The 21,348-nt window shown below is 38.6% G+C and overlaps 1 long non-coding RNA gene across 1 annotated transcript; it reads left to right on the top strand.

Annotated features, from left to right (window-relative positions):
* The first annotated feature begins 14 nt into the window (after window positions 1-14).
* LOC120541852 lies at window positions 15-10,445 on the top strand. The gene is made up of 3 exons (XR_005636103.1): window positions 15-324; window positions 7,020-7,091; window positions 10,056-10,445. It is a non-coding gene; the product is annotated as an uncharacterized LOC120541852 (long non-coding RNA).
* The last annotated feature ends 10,903 nt before the right edge of the window (window positions 10,446-21,348 follow it).

Here is a 21,348-nt window from a genome sequence, read left to right as displayed (position 1 = left end):
GTGACAGTCACACGCACACACTCCGGTCGCGCTGTGCGCCGCCACCCCTGCGAGCCTCCTGCGTCAATCGAGCCTGAATGTGTTATGCCGTGGCAGCCGTCCCTACTTAAGACGCCGTGCATCTCCTGTCATTCCATTGTTCTCGTCGACCAGGGAGGTGCCAAGCGGTCGAGGCAAAACTCTTTTGATTGTTGTCTTGTCAGCGAGCGACTGTAACCATGCGGCTTGACCTTGAGGCGACACCGTTCAACAGTCAATGTGCACCTGCCCGAAGACTGAGCTCGCAAGTTACCTGTCGTCGCGCGCCTTGATTTCACCAACTCGGTCTGTCGTTACTTCTGCCTACTTTCATATTTGCAAATGTTTCTGTGAAGTCTGTCATCGCGGTTCATTTGTCTGATATCTCACAGAAGGTCTGATTATATTTTATTTGCTTTACTCGGAGAATTCTGCCGTCGCATCATATTTTCTGGTTTGCCGGGTTAAAATATTCTAGAGCTTTCTTTTGACAGCTCGCACAACGTCTGCCGCAACGTCTACTTTACCTGGTGGCAAAGCGAGGTTTCCCAACACATATTCCCAGTCATTTTTCTATGGTGTTTTTTTTCCTACTGGATTTTACAGCCCATACATAAGATGTGATATCTTTACTCTGTTAGATTCCTGACCCGTATTATCATATTTTAATTATTATCAATAATGATAATCCTCATGTACTATTTAGAACAGTGGCTAATTTAACAAAAGGAAATTCAGACCTACAGTGCAAAATACCAACAAACATTAGCAGTTCAGACTTTATAAACTTCTTTAATGAGAAAATAAAAATATAAGATCCCAGATCTCAACATTACAGTGCAAACCACATACTACCTTGGCAGACCCTCTGTCACATTGCATTCAAAACTTTAGACATTCTAATCCTGTAACACAGGCATGTCAAACACGCGGACAGATCCTAGTTAGCACTGCACTTGTACAAAATGATTACTATCGTTTGTGACTGAGTCACTCTGCATCTTTGGCGTTACTTATTGACTTTTCTTACTTCTGCCTTCTGACGAAAGCGCGTTTTCCCATGGCATTACGGTACCGGAAACATCATCGGAAACGAGCCTTGACCAAAGTTAATGAGCCTCAATGTCACAACTGAAGTGCTAGGATGCAGCAGGAGCGGCCTTAGGCATGTGCAAACTGTGCACCTACACAGGGCCGCCACGCCAATATATATTGAATATAAAGCAAAAAGAGAAAATAATGACACAGCTGACGGCAATGTGGCCAAAAAAACGTTGTGTTTCTTGTTAATTAGTATGCTGTATTTACTAATGTCGCTCGAGTCAGAGCAGTAAGCTGTATGTAGTATTATCACGTTCTGCCGTAATGAGAATATCATGGGCTGCCACTTGGTTTTCAAGTTACGGACACGCATATAGAAGCGTGTCATGAGCACGAGGCGGCTATGCAGTGGCCATCCGCCGTGCATAAGATACCATATTGACATTGGCGGGCGAAGGGGCCACTGATTCTTTCTCAGCCCAGGGCCTCCCCTGCACAGCCTACACTACTGACTAGGCTGCTGAGACTGGCCACTGGGCAGAACTGACCATCATGAGTAGTAGGCCTAATAGTCCGCATATTTTCACATTTCTTTGCTCTAGTTTTATGTAATTTTGTGCTAGTACAGTATTGTAACATACAGTGCAGACTACAGCTGGACGCGAGAAGTTGATGAGTTGTTTATTAACATATTTTTGTGATTTTGAGTTTGTAAAATTAGTGCAGGTCAGGTGGCTTTTTGCATATCAGCTTATTTTACAATATAAACTTTGAAGTAAACTTAGTAAAGTAAAATTAGATTTTTGGAGGATTTATTTTCCAACTTGAATTACTAAACAATGAATTCAGTGAGCGTTTTCGTGAGTTCAGTTCACACAAACAGGACTTTGCGCTGTTCTCTTACAACTTTGAGAATGCGCCGGAAATATCCAAATGGGATTGATTGAACTGCAGTCAGATTCTATTCTGAAGGCAAAATACAACAAAGTTGGTGTGCCAGGCATGTATGCTTACCTGCCACCCTCGTATGTGCAGATCTGTAAGTTGGCATCGAGAGTACTGTTTATGTTCGGAAGCACTTACCTTTGTGAGAAATTGTTTTCGTTAATAAAAGCTACCAAAACCCTACATCGCTCAAGACTTAGTGTCGAGCATCTTTCATCCCTCATAAAAGTTGCAACTGCACAAGATTTCAAGCCTGATATTGACGAACTGGTCACTAACAAGAGATGCCAAGTGTCAGGACAAAAGAAATAGATCTCACACTGTAAGACTCCTATATAATGTAATGAATATAACATAATAATATAAGGACCTAGCTAAGAGACTAAGACTCTAATTGTATACTGTTGTACGGAGCTTGTATGGAAATAAATAGCTTTTCTTTAAACTTTAAGTGTTACATTTTTAAAGTTTTCAGTATTGGAAAGAAAGCTACAGTAACTTTGTATAATAGTATTTGTTACAGTGCGGCCCGCTGACGCACATATGACAGTGTAACAGAGCAGGAAGTCTAACTTTAATTTCTAAAATGAAACCTGCTAGTTTTTCCTTAGATCCAGTGCCAACAAAACTAGTAAAAAGCACAATGGATGTTCTTGCAGTGCCAATTCTTAACATAATTAATAGTTCATCATTGCTTGGCACAGTACCTGATGCACTAAAAGTGTCAGTCCTCAAACCATTGCTTAAAACGTCAGGCCTAGATAGACCCATTTCAAATTTACCCTTTCTCTCTAAATACATGACAAAGTAGTCACCAATCAGCTTCGGTCGCACCTTACGCATCACAATTTATTTGAGAATTTCTAGTCTCCACAATGATCATAGTACAGAAATAGCAGTAATGCATGTTGCAAATGACATTCTGATATCCTCTGATGAAGGAAACTCCACTGTAATTATGTTGTTAGACTTAAGCACAGCGTTTGACACTCCATTTTACATTTCATTTTACTGCGTAGGCTGAAAATGATGTTGGGCTTACAGGCACTGTCCTCGTCTTGTTTAGTTCTTATTTATCTAATTGATTCCAGTACGTACAGAAACGTGCTGACAGTACTCCATCATTATACACAGAACTGAGATATGGTGTCCCACAAGGCTCATTACTGGGACCTTTACTGTTTCCACTTTACATGAATCCACTGAGATCTATCATTAGAAAACATCATGTTCATTTTCATTCATATGCAGATGACACCCAGTTATACCTTTCCTTTAAACCAAATGAAGTTTCTCCGACATTGTCTTTAATTAGTTGTTTTAGTGAATTAAAGGAGTGGATGGATGAGAACTACTTATCTTTAAACACAGATAAAACAGAGATGTCAGTTATTGGATGAATGATGCTGATCACAACAATATTCTGTCACTATTTAACTCCATTGGAATCACTGTTAATTTTACCGAACCAGCCCATAATCTAGGAGTTATCTTTGACTCTAGCCTTTCATTTAAAGCACTAATTACAAAATTGTCTAAATCATGTTTCTTCCATCTTAAAAATGTTGGGAAATGAAGGCATTTTCTAAATAAGCAGGATTCTGAGAAATTTATTCATGCATTTATTTCTAGTAGGAATGACTACTGCAATACAGTGTTCGCTGGTTGTTCAAACTGTTCTTTGTACAGCCTCCAGTTAGTCCAAAATGCTGCTGCAACAATTATTAGAAGAACAAGAAAATACGAACACATAACTCCAGTTTTTAAATCCTTCCACTGGCTCCTAATTAAGTTCAGGGCAGATTTCAAAATCCCCCTTTTAACATATAAAGCCTTAAATGGCCAAGGTCCGGCTTACTTATCTGAACTTATTATGACTTACAAACCATAGCGTACATTAAGACCTCAAGATGCTGGTCTGCTTGTGATTCCAAGGATTAATAAAATAACAGTGGGAGGTCGAGCTTTTAGTTGCAGGACCTGTAAACTGTGGAATGGTCTGCCTGCTCCTATAAGAGATGCCACTTCAATCTCATCTTTCAAATCCCAGTTGAAGACTCACTACTTCAGTTTAGCATATCCTGACTAGAGCTGCTGATTAGTTGTACAGACTGCATGTCTGTTGTTAACATGATAGTTATAATTTGTTGCTAACCCTCACCTATTCTGTTTCTCTTCTCGGTACTCAAATGTGGCACTTGGTGCCTTGGCCCACCTGCCAAGTTGTTTTGCCTGCCTAAGGTAAACTTATCTCTAAAAGAGGATCGCAGGAATCGTGGGGTAGAGGGGTTCTTTCATTGGATTGTTTGCCTCAGTGATGACTGAGCTGTGGAATGGTCAATAGGGGGAGGCAGCTTGATGGCCAAGGTCTCCATGACTCTGAACAAATCCAAATTGTATGATATCATCTACTGTTGAATTCTGCTCTGTACTTGTAATATTTCTATTGCACTTTTGTATTGTATTGAGGATTACTTGTGTTCTGTTCTGTGTATTATATTGTATTTGTCCCCTATTTTGACACCCACTGCACGCCAACCTACCTGAAAAGGGGTCTTCTCTTTGAACAGCCTTTCTCAAGGTTTCTTCTGTTTTTTTTCCCCTACAAGGGTTTTTTTGGGGACTTTTTCCATGTCTTCTTAGAGAGTCAAGGCTTGCTGTCAAAATGCAGGGCTTGTTAAAGCCCATTGTGGCACTCCTTGTGTGATTTTGGGCTATACAAAAATAAATTATTTTGTTTTGTATTGTATAGCTTTGTTGTTATATCTTCTTTGGACAATTTTTCTCAGCTCCCATATATTAGCTATCAAATACTGCGTGAGAGATATTGCTAATTGATATGAGCCAATCATCACATCTGGACTGTATTTTCACACCAGATTGGTCTCTTGTCACTGCTTTGACTAGTTGGGTTCATCAGGTCCTTGGGACTGGACTGCACTTATGCTGGATTTGCATGCTATGGGACAGATGGGAAATACAAGCTTCCCAGTGAGGAACTTTACATGAATGTCCTTAGAAGTAGAGACTAACATCATATAATTCACAAAAAAATCAATGTTACCCAAATTTGCTGATGCATGATATAATGCTGAGCTCACATCTTATTTCAATATTAAAAAAAAAAATTATCTACAAGTGTAATTTTTTAATATGATAATCAACTAAGATGCTTACTTTATCTTTTAAGTAAATAAAAAAATAAGTACATTTTAACTGTCTTTTGTTCGAATTGATGAACTGATTCAAAGGGGCCAAATATTTCTCCAATGATTCAAACTGTAAATTCACAAGTAAAAAGACAAAATGAGAAGGCGTGAAATCTCAAATGCAACATGAAAAATCCCCAAAGCATGTGAACACAGCTGTATTGTACAGTACATCAGAGTTCACTGAAATTTGTATTTTTTTTAAATAAAAAAAGACTGATAACAACATTCATGTGTGTTAACATCAAGAACTTTGATTGCCATGATGTGCATGTGCTGACACACTAGTCAATTAATCACTTTATAAAATTCAAACAAGTAAAATCAATAACTGATCAAAAGTACATTTCATTAAATATGCAACATTTCTAAATATGATTAAGGCTAGGCGTGGGTTAGGGGTGCTCTAAAAATTTGAGTAAATTGGGATCTGCTCATTGCTCATCCTGAAGAAGTTCTTAGATGTGGCATTGTTAGCTGGAAACGTTTAAACATGTGACAGAAAGAAGGCTACATGTGCTCATCATATACTCTGATCCTCCTTTCTCTATTACCAATAAGAAAAGATGAAGACTGACAAATCCGTATTATTTGACCCATTTGTATCTCAACTAGTAGCCATAACTTCATAGTTTTCTTTATTAATGCAGTATATTGCAGATTTTCCAGTCAGCCTTTGGGTCTGTTAAACCTGAGTTTCAACCTCTTACCATCTGAGCTGACAATTCTCAGCAGTTCTGACTTTTTAAATAAATTCTATTTACTTTGCAATTTCAGTTGTTTTTTTTTAATCTCACTAACTAACTATCTGCAAATGCCCAACTAAAGATGATTTTTGCTTTGTCATAGGCTGTCATTGTTCTACCATTATTTAAAACAGTAAGAATTGAATATTTGTAAAAATTAAAGACTTAAAATGTAAAAACTGTTGCTAAAACATACTAACCTAACAATTGCAAGCTTAAAAATTACAGTTTGAATTGAGTTCATCCTGAACAGAAGACAAGTATCTTAAGTCAGGTTTTAAAATGAGACTTGTACTCCAGTTATGACGTGGGCTTTTTGTGGCACTTAAACATTTTTCAAATTCACTGCTTATACCAAAAGACACCCTTTAGAAAATCTAAGGTAACCATGCAATCCCTATATTTTAGTATCTAATCTAAACTTCTGGTACTACTATTTTCAAAAGCAATGAGTAATGGTGGTTCAATTCACATCTCCCAATCTGGGCGTCACATCCATAAATGATGATTGTTAACGTGGCGCTGGAGAGTGGCTTCACGCATGGTCAAACATGCAAGTAAGAAATTCGCTGTGCTCTCTACACATGACATTACAGTTGAACTAGAACCTAAAAGACACTGCTTTAAGGCAATACTTGGGAGAAAGTATCGTAATGATATTACCTTCCAACTTGGAGTGTTCAGTGGCTTAAAGGATTTTGTCATTCCTGACCATTCCTGGTGTGATGTTCAGTTTTGGCTGTGACTCTGGCATGCATGATTTGTGAACAGGTAACTGAGAACAAATTCAGCACATTTCTTTCAGTCACACAACAAAAGAACCCAACAAGTTCTTTTTCTTTTTTTTTTACTAATTCACATTTATTTTTTAGCAGGTATGATTGTAAATAGTTACATTTTTGCTAAGAATATTTCAGAAGTTCTTGAAAACTGCAAAGTTTTTACATTTTATATTTACTACAGAGAAAGCATTTCTTTTTTTTGGAAAAATGTTTGAAATTAATTTAAAAATAAACATACTTGCAGTATTTATGTGAAATACTGTATTTTTTTTTTTTAGAATGCTCTGAAAATACTGAGGAACAAAAAAGCATTAAATCCAGACGAGAGGCCCTGACCAGTCCATGTGGTGGTATAGTACATGTTTTCAGTCTTGTGCATTAACAGGCATTTGCAGTACGTTCACTGTTGTCATGTAAAAACTGACGATTGGTTGGTTATTTACAATGCTATGAAAACGTATTTGCTCCTGCTCTAATATCTGCCATTATTATACATTTTTGACACAGAATGTTTTTAGGTCTTTAACCAAACCCTAATATTAGATAAAAGGTATGTAAGTGAGCCAAATAACAACAACAACATTTATTTATATAGCACATTTTCTTACAAAAAAAAATGTAGCTCAAACTGCTTTACAAAATGAAGAATAGAAAAATAGAAGACATAGTAAAAAGTAAAAATAAGTCAACATTAATTAACATAGAATAAGTAAGGTCCGACAGAAAAAACAAAACAAAACAAAAAAAAAACTCCAGACGGCTGGAGAAAAAAATAAAATAAAATCTGCAGGGATTCAGACCATGAGACCACCCAGTCCCCTCTGGGCAATAAAATAACAGATATTTTTAAAAATTTTAAAAGGTATGTAAATATCTGATGAACACAATTATTCAGCACCAACAAACACTGTGTGAAAAGGTGATTAAGTTAATTGAACTCAGTTAAAAAGATTAAGAGTGAAGTGTTTGAACACAGCCATTCCTGTTCAAATAAACCTGACTTATTTTGACCCTTACCACCAGAAGCATGTTGCCAACACAAAGATTTAACAAACACATAATACTATGATTGGAACAAATTCATGTAGAGCTTACAAAAAAAGTTTTTAACATCAAGCGGATTGGATTGGGATTTTTGGAATGATTATTACTACATGCAATACAAAATACATTCAAAAGATGGTGCAATGCAAACATTAACAGTACGGTCTGCGCTGATTTATTTGATTTTATCCAATCTTAGATGGGCAGAACAGCTAGAAATATAAGAATATTTTTTTATTTATTGAGCTTCTGTACAAAATCCAAGTTTCCCACTGGGAATAAATAGACAAAGCTCTGTTTATATCACATAGCCATGCACTGCTCAAGCCACGTTACATTGTGGAATTTATTATGTTTACAATCTTGTGCGTATGCTGCAATTATGACCTCAAGATGCAGAAGTAAGTAAGTGTACCATAATAAAAAATAAAAATAAAACTCCCCAGCAAATGGGGTGCTGTAATAACTTATTAATATTATAAATACCCCATTGGTCTCTGCATTTAAATAAAAGCTTTGTGAAAAGTCAAGTGTTTTAAAATGATTAATTTATTATCCATTTAAATGATTTTTAAGCACAGCTCAATGGTGTAATTTGCGCTGGTTACTTAAATGCAAGGAATTGAATTACTGGAGAAGTGCACTAGTTAACTGGCGTCAACTGGAATTAAGGACGGATTAAAGGGGGACAGATAAATGCTTAGGAGATTGAAGATTAAAAAAGACAATGAGAATGACATGACACGACACAGTGTTAACTCATCAGAAGATCAGTTTGTTGGTGAGGGGACAGGATGGGCAGCATTGGCTCTGTTAAGTTACAGAAATGAGAAGGACATATGGCTGGAGTGGAGGTTCTACGGTACGGTTATATTTAACCCTGATGACCTTCAACGAACAGAAGAGAATGGAGAATAATAAACAGAAAGAAGGATCAGTGCAGCAGCACCCAAACTGAGGGCAAGTAACTGGGCGAGCTGCACTGGCACCGCCCGAGGTGGCAGATGGTGATGTGGCTGGCTGCACTGCAGCAATCCATTATGAAGTTCTGATGAGGAGAACTGTGAATACCGGGATTTTAGCAGTATTTCATGAATTTATTTGGATATATTTATGGAGCATCTCCAAAGAAGCACTGCTTTTATGAGCATGACTTTAAAGAAGACATATTTATTGAATAACTGTGTAGGCACTGTTGCACTTTAACACTTTAATTTGTAGGTTTTGTTTAGTAAATTTTGGTGCACTTGTGAATAGAAAGTCTCACTCACCCTGGTCCATTTCGATTCATGACTATCAGATGTCAGAACAGAAGGTGGTGCCCAAGGCTGCAGGCAAAGAGGCTTCATAGGCTCCTGGTATACTTGTTTTTTAATAAATATAACAGTCATTATACTATATACTGCCAAGTTGTTCTCATTTCTTTTTGTGTTCCATGTCCTTTGTTGGCTTATGGCATTACTGCCATTTAGATCAAGTTATCCCTTCTGGTACTGGAAAGATCCCTTAAGGAGACATTGTCATTACCAGTAACAGGCTTCTGGTTATTGGATCTAAAATCACAAGCATTTATTTACAGTATCTGCAACATAACAATCTTTATTTTACCAATGCCTGTAGATACTTATATACTGGCAGATACTGAATTGTGTTTTCCAGTTTTTCTTCAATGTTATCTTGCATTTTATTTACAATGTGTATTGCACTTAAAACTTGAATATAATGAACTCCAGGGTTGGTTCCTGCCTTGTGCCCGATGCTGCTGGGATAATCACTAGCTTCCATCAGCCCTGAACTGGATTACGAACTTTGGGGAATGACATGCTGTGATATTTTGCAATCTAGAACTTTTACATTTTCTTGTTGAGCACAATAAAATCCTTACAAGCACTTAAATGCAGAGGAGGGTTGTCAGAAAGGTTTTTAGAGGACTTCCAATTATTAGCACAATATTTTAGTGGCTCGCTTGTGAGCACTCGTGCGTCACAGATTCTTGATAGCATTTTTATTCTTGCATTATTGCTGAACAGCAACCCTGCTCAGAAAGCCACCCACACAAATATAAAAAAAAAGGTCTCGAGGCAGCAGTCAGCACCCACTTACCAAGTTCAGAGATGGGCAGCATATGGTACTCACTCAGTTAAAGGGTTTCTTTAATTGTCACAGTTTGTTCCAATTCCTTGTCACGTCCAGACTGGGGTACAGAGAAGGATTAGGGGCTTGAATGAGAGGCTCTAGATGATTCAAATCATGTTCTTGCTTTTCTTTAGGGAAACTAGAAGGCAGCATGATTCCTACCCAGGAAGACAATGACAATGTCCATCAGGAAGTTACTCCTCTCGAGGTTTGCAGAATGTCAGTATTGGACCAACCCTGTTGATGAATTGACCCAAGATGGATCTTTAAAAGAAGCTCCCAGAAACAGTGAAGGCAGCTAGCATCTGCTTGGAGCCAACCAAGGAAAACCACCCTTTGAACGCTGCTCTGTATACATCAAGTGGGATTAAGCCCACAAAGAGAAGGAACTTAAAGACAAAGTTTTATTTAAATGAGAAGCGACTTTGAATCGCTCTTCAAGATGTATTGTTTTATTCAAAATGTTTTGCTGGCTGTTGTTGCCATACAGATATGAATAAAATTACTTCATTTTTAAATTGGAATGGTTTAGGTATTAGTTCTATTTCTGGTGGGTGGAGTACATCCTACAGGCTACAAATGGCATAGTTGGCAGAATACAAGGAATGGAGAAGATGAAAACTGCTTGTGGATGTTTAGTGTTACACTTCGAGTCCCATTTAAACTGTGTCGGGGCAGAGGAAGAACAAACCTCCAAGATGGTATAAATAAGCAGCAGAATTTCCATAACTTAATATGCTCTTCAATCACAGAACAATAAACAACAGCTGCAATGCATGCATAAAGACATGAAAGAATACCTGACAGCGGAGATAACCATTTTTGCAAAGGGGCATTCCACCCAGGAATTTGTTATGGTTGCTCACCCTTCTTCATATGCTGTCATCCGGTTAAGAGACTGGTTGCAAGACGACTCAAACAGGGAATATTGCTTTGATTTTTTTTTCATTTTGTGCTGCTCTGTTAGAAACAGGGCTTGAATAAAACAAGCTGATCAAATAATAATTGAATGTATGTGCAGTTGATTCCAAACCTGTAGCTGGCATTTGTATTCGGTGTAATATCCTGAGCACTGGGACTGTATTAGCAGCAGGTGCTGGAGATCCCAATAGGGACGGACAACCCACTGCAGACAACTTTAGAGGTGATCAGCATTTTAAATGAAACATGGAATAGCCAAAGGAGAAATACAACTGGGCATGAGCATGATCAGTGTACAGTGCCTCAGAAACCTGTTGCACTGTGTGACTGAGAAGAACTGTAATGTACTGATGCAGCTATTAAGTCCCCATACTGGAGGAATCTGTTCTAACTCACAACCTCCCACTCAGCGGCCACTTAGAGACTGAAAAAAATACGGAGAGGCTGCTGCACTGGTACCCTTGGCCCATCATTCTCCGCTTATACCTATTGTTGATAATTTGTTTGAAAGGAATAGTGTTAGGCCACTAACAACGTCAGCCAGGAGTCACCAGAACGTATTGGTAATCATAGACTACACAATATATCACCCCTAAACAGACTGGCTGGTAGAGCTCCAAACAGAACACAGAAAGAGAAATTTTGTAAGGCGATGCAAAAAGACGGAAAGTACTAGGACTTGCTTCTACGCTTCCTGGTCTTTACCTATCAGGGGGTTCTTTAGGCTTTGACTGGATTGTTACCTATTACGTTGTTGTAGCAGAGACAACTGCAAGCACTTTTGGACGTGGCAGAGAGATATGGGAAGAAAAACCCAACTCACAGAGCAGCATTGTTGACCATATGCGCAAGCTGTGAAAAAAAGAAACCACTCATTTGTGAACACTTGTAAGTCTGAGTTGTCAGTGTCAGAGTAGGAACACTTGTACAACCTCACTGTCACAACACGCCAAGTTTCAACTGGGGGAATCTTGTTATGCTTCTTATTCCCTTCTCCCAAACCAAATTACCAGTAAGCTGTCAGAGACCATATGAGACCAAAAAGAGAAAAGGGCCAGAGGATGATGGAATCATCAGAACTGACAGATGGAAGATTAATCATGTTAACATTTTGTGGCCATAGCTGCCACATGATGTAGAGCTAGGAGCAGTTACCAGAATTTTGGGGAACGGCTTAATTGGTGGCAAAGTAGTTATAAGTAAAAGCCTTTCTGACATACAAAAACACCAGCTCCTACACCTGCCAATACTGATGTTCTGTGCAACAGAGAACAGAGCCCACTATACTTCCTTAGAAGGCTGGCGTCCTTCAACATCTGCAATAAGATGCTGCAGATGTTCTATCAGACGGTTGTGGCAAGTGCCCTCTTCTACGCAGTGGTGTGCTTGGGAGGCAGCATAAAGAAGAGGGACACCTCACGCCTGGACAAACTGGTGAGGAAGGCAGGCTCTATTGTAGGCACGGAGCTGGACAGTTTGACATCTGTGGCAGAGCGATGGGCGCTGAGCAGGCTCCTGTCAATCATGAAGAATCCACTGAACAGTATCATCTTCTGCTGTCACTGTCCTGCTCCACGGACAGACCGAGGAGATCGTTCCTCCCCCACACAATGCGACTCTTCAATTCCACCCGAGGGGGTAAACGTTAACACTACACAAGATTATAGACCGTTATACCTGCCTCACATTCTCCACCTTGCATTTTTTTTCAACTTGCACTGCGCTTTTATTGCTCTTTAATTAATATTGTCTTTATCAGTATGCTGCTGCTGGAGTATGTGAATTTCCCCTTGTGGATTAATAAAGTACTGTATCTATCTATTAAATACACAGATATTGTGAATGATAAGCCATGACATTCAGACCAATCCAGGAGTTCTGATAAGAGAAAACCCTTATACCTGAGATTAAAATTTGCTAAAGACAAAGCAGAAATGTAAAGATTGCTGGTCTTGAATGTTAATGAAAAAAGAATAAATACATGGTCTAGTAACACTGTACTTGTGGCCAAGCCAGATGGCTAATTGCACTTATGTAACAACTTAAGAAAAGGTTAGATGTATTTTTGTAAAACTAGGTTCATTACATTAGATAGGTAGATAGATACTTTATTAATCCCAAGGGAAATTCACATACTCCAAGCAGCAGCATACTGATAAAAAAACAATATTAAAGAGTAATAAAAATGCAGGTAAAACAGACAATAACTTTGTATAATGGTAATGTTTAACCCAAAGGGTGGAACTGAAGAGTCGCATAGTGTGGGGGAGGAACGATGTCCTCAGTCTGTCAGTGGAGCAGGACAGTGACAAAAGTCTGTCGCTCAAGCTGCTCCTCTGCCTGGAGATGACATTGTTTAGTGGATTCTTCATTATTGACAGGAGCCTGCTCAGCGTCTGTCGCTCTGCCACGGATGTTAAACTGTCCAGCTTCATTCCTACAATAGAGCCTGCCTTCCTCACCAGTTTGTCTAGGTGTGAGGCGTCCTTCTTTATGCTGCCTCCCCAGCACACCACCGCGTAGAAGAGAGCGCTCGCCACAACCGTCTGATAGAACATCTGCAGCATCTTATTGCAGATGTTGAAGGATGCCAGCATTCTAAGTAAATATAGTCGGCTCTGTTCTCTCTTGCACAGAGCATCAGTATTGGCACTCCAGTCCAATTTATCATCCAGCTGCACTCCCAGGTATTTATAGGTCTGCACCCTCTGCACACAGTCTCATCTGATGATCACGGGGTCCAGGAGGGGCCTGGGTCTCCTAAAATCTACCACCAGCTCCTTGGTTCTGCTGGTGTTCAGGTGTAAGTGGTTTGAGTCACACCATTTAATAAAGTTTTTGATTAGGTTTCTATACTCCTCCTCCTACCCACTCTTGATGCAGTCCACGATAGCAGTGTCGTCAGCAAACTTTTGCACGTGGCAGGAGGATTTTTGTCCATTAGTAGGTTCCATTAGGCTGCATTTCATTCCTATCATCTTTATAACCAAAGGATATTGGCAGGTTCTTTAATTAGCAATGCAAAAGAAAAAGCAGTTTATCACCCTAGTGTCCATTTTATCAACGGTATCAGCTGTTGACTGGTAATCAAAACTTCACGGGTTTGATCCTGGACAAGTCTGTTTTGAGAAGTGAGCTGCACGTATTCTTACTATTTTAGAATAAAAACATACATTTGATTCCAGTCTAACAGCCGGTGCAATTTATGATACTTGTAAAGGTTAGCTTTGTTTTTTTTTTTAATTCATTTTTATTCTCAGCCGCATTCACGATCCCAACATTCCCCCTGCATTTGACACTGCTATTTTTACATAAAGACGCACTATAACAGAGGTCAATTTAGATCATGACGACGGGTTCTACATCGGAGCAAGAATGCACTTTTGCCATCGCCGTACTTTGTATATGTACATGGGAAGCTCTGCACTCTACTTGTGACTTTACGCTGTAGGAAGTAAGTAGATAAATAAAGGTAAATATCATTTGATTTGGCTCTTACATACAATGGACAGCATATGTAAGGATGGTGCATGTGCCCAAAACATTAACATATGTGGCTGGCCGTCCGCTAATCTATGTTTTAACTTTGTTTTATTGTTTTAGTTTATCCCAACGATCACTGTCCTACGATCGTGATTCTTTACTTGACATATTTTCTGGTTTGCTTTCCTCTCAATTTTCATCTCCTGGTGGGATATTATGTGAACCTCCACCTTTGTTTTATTCATCTCCTGACCTCTTCACCTGGACGGCAGTGTTCACCTGTATCAGTGAGTTGAATGCCCCTCGGAGACGCAAACGCACCTGCTGCCGTCATGGAAAAAGAGCCGGAATTGCTGTTAAACAATGCCGACTCAAGTCCCAGAGCTTGGATTCCTGATGCCTGTGAATTGTCTATGACCCATCTTCTCCTGCACAGGACTCCATCCCTGGTTCATGGGCGTTGGACACCGGATTGAAGTTCTCCATTTCAAGGTGGCATCATTCCTCCTTGGTGAGCTCTCGGGCAGTAAACGCTGCTAATCTCTGCATGGTCACCCGTGCTCACCCCGCAATGAGCTCATCTACCTCTAGGTTGCTCTCTTGAACGTGAGATCAGTGTCTAATAAAACTTTTATTACCTCAAATAATCTGGATTTCTTTTTCATCACTGAGACCTGGATTTTAAATGGTGACCCTTCATGTTTTACTGACTTGGTACCGTTACGTTATTCATTTTTAAACTCTCCGCGGCTGACTCGTCATGGTGGGGGCATTGCCACGGTTCTTAAAAGTATGTTCTTGTGTCCGAGCCTTACAAAGTGTCCGTTTCGCAGCTTTGAACTGCAACTGTTCGAAATGTGCAGCTCCCCTTCTTTGCTGTTTGCCGTGGTTTATAGACTTCCTGTAATTAATGATACCTTCATTATGTGAAAACAGCAGTGCCAAATGCAATGTTGGGGTCTTGGGATCGTGAATGCGGCCGAGAGAATAAAACTGAATTAAAAAAAAAGCTAATTTATATAAGTATCAAATTACACCGGCTGTTACAGACTGGAATCAAATGTATGGTTTTTATTCTAAAATAGTAAGAATACGTGCTGTTCACTTCTCAAAACGGACTCGTCCGGTATCGAACCCGTGAAGTTTTGATTACCAGTCAACAGTTAATACCATTGCGCCACCGAAGCGATTGTAACAAATATGTGTCAATGTCGCACCCTAACGCGGATTCTTTTTCTGCAGTTATATTCTTGAATAGAAGCTCACTTGTTCTGTTATATTTGTACCTTTTGTGAAACTGTTTCTTTGATATTTGGAATTCAGGCCTCACACTTCATACACTTCATGTCTACATTTTGTCAATTATTTCTAAAACATGAAAAACGTTTCTGTTTTAACAATGTGTTTACATAGATCGTTGCAGGCACGAAACACACATGAAATGCATGTGTTCCAAATAACAATATCTATACTAATAAAAGGCAAAGCCCTCACTCACTCACTCACTGACTGACTCATCACTAATTCTCCAACTTCCCGTGTGGGTGGAAGGCTGAAATTTGGCAGGTTCATTCCTTACAGCTTCCTTACAAAAGTTGGGCAGGTTTCATTTCGAAATTCTACACGTAATGGTCATAACTGGAAGCTGTTTTTCTCCATTTACTGTAATGGAGATGAGCTTGAACGCCGTGGGGGCGGAGTTTCGTGTGACATCATCACGCCTCCCACGTAATCACGCAGTACATAGAAAACCAGGAAGACCTCCAAAAAGCGTTGAAGAAAACATGCATTATATAATTGAGAAGGCAGCGAAACAATAAGAAGCGGCGAAAGTGACATATACAACCATATTCATGAGTTCTGCTACTTCGGAAACAAAGCACGATGTAAACCTACACTTTAAATTAAGTTCATAGACAGGCTGCCGCTGGCGTTTGTAATTTAGTGCCTGCCCATATAAGGCCGTCCGTCAGCGGCAATCCAATAGCAAACTCCCACTAAATATTCACGGGTGAAGGACTGTGCTAATGGAGAGGAAGATGAGATGGTCAGGGTGGTGTTTGACACAAACTCAGCGAAACTGCGAGAGAAAGTTTTAAGTGCCAGGACTAAGGTAACATTAAATACAGCCATGGACATAGCACGAGATGGCACCAGCACAGCTGGGAACCTTCGATGCATGTACACCGAGCGGCTCACGTGAACTGACGAGTGCACAGATAAAAGCAACAGTTCCAAAGAGCTGAACAAAACCGAATTACACAATTGAAAAGGCAGCAAAAATATGAAGCGCCTGATAAGCATATTCATAAATCCAGCTACTGCGGAAACAAAGCACACGTGGAAAAAGTCAATGTCCCGCTAAAGGAAGACAGTGTAAAAAACCCGTGCATGCAGTGTGTCAGGTCTCAGATAAAGAAGAAGACGAGCTGTTTATTGATGCAGTAAGAAACGAATCGATGAATGAAACCTGTCATCTTTACAACGATTGACAAACACGGAATGTAACTTGAACACAACACATCCTACAAATACGAACCTGATTGAAAGAAATAATGATAATCAAATCCTTGATGACAGCAACACTCACAAAACAAATACTGTATATTGACAGTCATGTTACGTTATTTTTAAAATGTTCCCTTTTCTTTTCTAGCTTTTTAACACACTACTTCTCCGCTATGATACGCTGGTATATATATATATACCCGATCTACATACTCGAATAATGGATACTTTATTCGCCATCAATGATTGTTTTGGTAAAGCCATACTCAGTGTATTCATTAGATGAACGGTAAAAAGTAAGAGCGAGGGGAGGATGACTTATTGAGGCATGCAGGCTGTAGTGCGCGTCAACTCTATCTGAATTGCGCGATCACATTTGAAAAATATATCTTTTCAAGTTCTATTTAGTCCATATGTGTCAAACTCAAGGGCGGGCCACATCCGCCCGGCGTAATTATATCCGCCCGAGATCATTTTATATACTGTATTATTGTTATTAATGGCCCGGTATATGAAGCGCTGGTAACACAATAAACTACAGATCCCATAATGCAGCGCTTCAGCTGCCTTGCCAACACTTACGCGTTAATCAAGTCTAGCTTATGATGCTGCAAGTTATTGCGAAGCTAGCTCACACGATGCTGAAGAGAAAAGTTGATTCTGAAAATAGAGCCTTTAAAACCGATGGGAGGCTGAGTATATGTTTACTGAACCCGTGTGTCTCATTTGTGGAGCTAATGTGGCTGTAATTACAGAATTTAATCTAAGACGGCACTATGAGACAAAACATCAGGGTAACCTGAATGCAATGCAGAAGATACAGAAAGCAGAAGAATTAAATAAGAATCTGACACTTCAGCGGACGTTTTACCGTGCACAATCACAAAGTGATTTCAAGTGAAGCTGCTTTTATGGGAGACACAAATGCACCAGTGCAATTTGCCCCACTTTCCCTGTTGCCAAGTAATGTTAAACCAAGTCGTCACTACGGTGTTCCCAAATACGCACTTTGCTGATAAACTGAGCGCACTGAGTTTGCACGGCGCTTTGGTGACTTTGAAGAACAAAAAAAGTCCGTCTACATGCGGCTCGAACCTTGTGCATGTTTGGTAGCACATATCTGTGTGAGAAGCTCTTCTCAGTGATAAAGACTAACAAAACAGCACACAGGAGTCGCCTCACTGATGAGCACCTGCAATCCATCCTGAGAATCTCCACAACACAGAACCTCACACCAAACAGAAACAAACTTGTTGCCAAAAAAAAATGCCAGGCGTCCAGCTCTAAAATGACATATGAGCAAAGACAACTGAATGATTTGATTTGTTATTGCTGAAAGGAACACATTTTATTTATATTTCCAGGTTTTGTTATGCAGCATGTTCATATTTGAATTTGTATAATTTTGACAGGATATATTTTTATGGAGAGCAAAATCTTTTGGGATATTTAAAATCTAAGTTTATTTTTTATATAAAATTACATAAGAGTAAAGAAATTTGAATGTTTGTTCTTTTAACGTTTACTTTATTTCTAACTTGTATAATTTAGACAGGATATATTTTTATGGAGAGCAAAATATTATAAGTTGTTTAAGGTTTCAGTTGATTTTTCAGGAATAATATTCCTGTCTGTTTTTACCATTCCTACCAAAGATATTTCTGTCGACCAAATTAAAAATTTCTTCTATTTAAAATTTAAATGAACAAATACGATAGTTCATAATATCCACGCAGACTTGCACGTAAGAGCGGAGTTATCCATTTTAACAAGCAGCGTATTGCACTGATACGAAATAGCTGTGTGTGTATATATGTAGATATGTATGTATATGTATATATATGTTTATATATAGGTGTGTGTGTATGTATATATATATATATATGTATTTGTGTGTATATATGTGTGTGTATGTATATGTATGTGTATACATGTAGATATATACTGTATATATGTATGTATATATGTGTATATGTATAGATATGTATATATATATGTTTGTGTGTGTAAATATATATATATGGCAGCAACACTCATCACTCACAACAGTGACAAAACAATTACATTGACAATCATGTTACGTTATTTTCAAAATATTTCCTTTTCTTTTTCATTGCTTCTTTAACACACTACTTCTCCGCTGCGAAGCGCGGGTATTTTGCTAGTAGTATTTATAATCATTTTGCTTGACTTCTCACTCTATACAACTCTAAGCAATGGACATGCAGATAAACAGACTAGAGCCGAGACAACTGTGCGGGGTGGGGGGTATGTGATAGCAGACTGCTTGCCATTTGCTGCTTATTCACACATTTACAGGACAAAAGACGCTGACGGAGAGGTAAGAAGGTGGGACGGATCTACAAGTTTTTTTGTAGGCTCTGGTAATTCTAGTGTTAAAGAAGCTATGTAAGCTATCAAGTGTATTACAGAAGTGAATTAACTAATTTGTATGATTTTTCTATTGGATTAAGCAGGTTTGCAAAAAAAAAGTGGATTAACATTCTCTTTTTTAAACTTTTAAAATACTTTGTTCAATTTCATGTTAAAAATCAGAAAAAGTAGTTCTCATAAATAAATGTATTACATACTGTATATTACATGTGGGAAATAATTGGGTGTTAGTCAGATACGTGTGTGCATATTCATATTACAAATACAGACTTTGTGGACATTTCTGTAATCTCTTTTAAGTGTAATTTTTATTTAGATCTATATATAGATCAACCATTAAATGTAAATATGTTCAGAGATTTTTAACATGAGGAAGACAGACATTTTGTGGTAAGGTAATGCTCACTAATCATGGCGCTGGAGAGTCTGATGTTGATTAGCACATGGAAGTAAAGAATTTCAGTGCTTTGTGTACATTTGTTGACAATAATGACCTGATAAACCTATAAAATGGAATGGTTGTGGTGTCAACTCTCTTACCAGTGTTTGAGCACCTTTTGGGGTTATATCATAGACAGACAGAAGGCCCTTGTACACATTGCCACATTTTTTGTTTGCATTCATTGATGAACTGTTCTCTGCATTGACTGCAAAAAAATATTGAATTGTAGAACTCACTTCATGTGTGGCTTTGAATGGAGCAAAACTCTAAAGGCATTAAAGCATTCTCATAATAGATACATACATATAAGCTTTAAGTACTAGGGTGTAGAGATGTCATTTTGCTTGACTTCTCACTACAAATACACTTTAAGACTAAACACATGAAACTGGCAAACAAATTATTCTTTTTAAATCTGCAATTTTTTAAATTCAAGTAAGACATCTACATCTTTTCAATCACTGTTGCTTTAAATTCGCTCATTTTCCAAAAGCATTTATTCCAAAATTAGGTCACTGGAGGCCAGGGTTTATCCCTGCAAGGATGAAACCAGCCCCACCCCAGGTGAGTTTCCAGTCCAATTTAGGGCACAATCTCACTAAGACCTACACTGGGCCAATTTAGTGTTGTCATTCAACATTAACTTGCATGTCTTTGGGACGTTGGAAGAAACTGGTGAAAACCCATGCAGACAGGGTGAGAACTTTAACATAATGAATAGTATATTTACCATTTGAGACTTTGCCTTATTCACAACATGGTTTCTCACAACACACATACATTTATTTTAGATTGTTTGAGGACTCTAAAATGGCCCAGAATGAGTAAGTTTTTTGTGATTATGCCAAGTGTTGGCACAGCACCAAATTCATCCAGAACAGCCTCCCATACCTCATCATTCTGAATTGAGGGGCTTTTAATTCCCTTTTAACTGTCAAATGTCACTACAGTAAAATTTGAAGGCTCTGCCATTGTAGCTCAGGATTGCATACAAACTCGGATAAATCCTCAGATAACATGCTGGCAGAGCCAGATACATTTTGAATAATGCTTTCCAGTGAAACACTACACACAGGACAACATTACAACAATAATTTTATTCTTGTTTCTGTGCTTAAAGATTGCTGCAGCATTGCAGCAAAAACAATATAGAGATTTATATTCATATATGTATATTTTTTCTTTTTGCCTTTCTGTATAAAAAAAAACAAGTTTCCATGCCTTTATTGCACATTAAGATTCAAACAATGCGTGTTAAAAAAAGGTTTAACTATTAACCAGTACACATAAATGAAAAATTCAGTCCTTGCCAGATAGCAAATACTGGTCTGAAACATGCAGAGTTTCTTTAGGCAACCACTGGCACCTGCTACCTGACTGTAATGCACTTATGTCTGGTCCATGGGACACAAGATACTGACATCATGGGGGCTTTTGGCAGAATGACTGCATTTAACTGCAGAATAAGACAGTTTAAGTGAATGCCACACTCGTAGTTAGCATGTTAGTCTTGAGGGACAGCTTTGAGACAGCAGGAATAACTGAGCAGGGGTCATAAGTTATTGGTTCTTGCACTCAGTATTTCACTTGGACAATGTTCAAACTATACCCTTTACTTAGTCAGTGAGAAGATTGCACCCCAAACAATTTAGTCCATTCACATAGGAAACTCAAGAGGC

Source organism: Polypterus senegalus, chromosome 13, assembly GCF_016835505.1.
Source record: "Polypterus senegalus isolate Bchr_013 chromosome 13, ASM1683550v1, whole genome shotgun sequence".
NCBI lineage: Eukaryota > Metazoa > Chordata > Cladistia > Polypteriformes > Polypteridae > Polypterus > Polypterus senegalus.
Note: the sequence above shows the minus strand (reverse complement) of the source record. Positions and strands in the feature narration are given on the sequence as shown.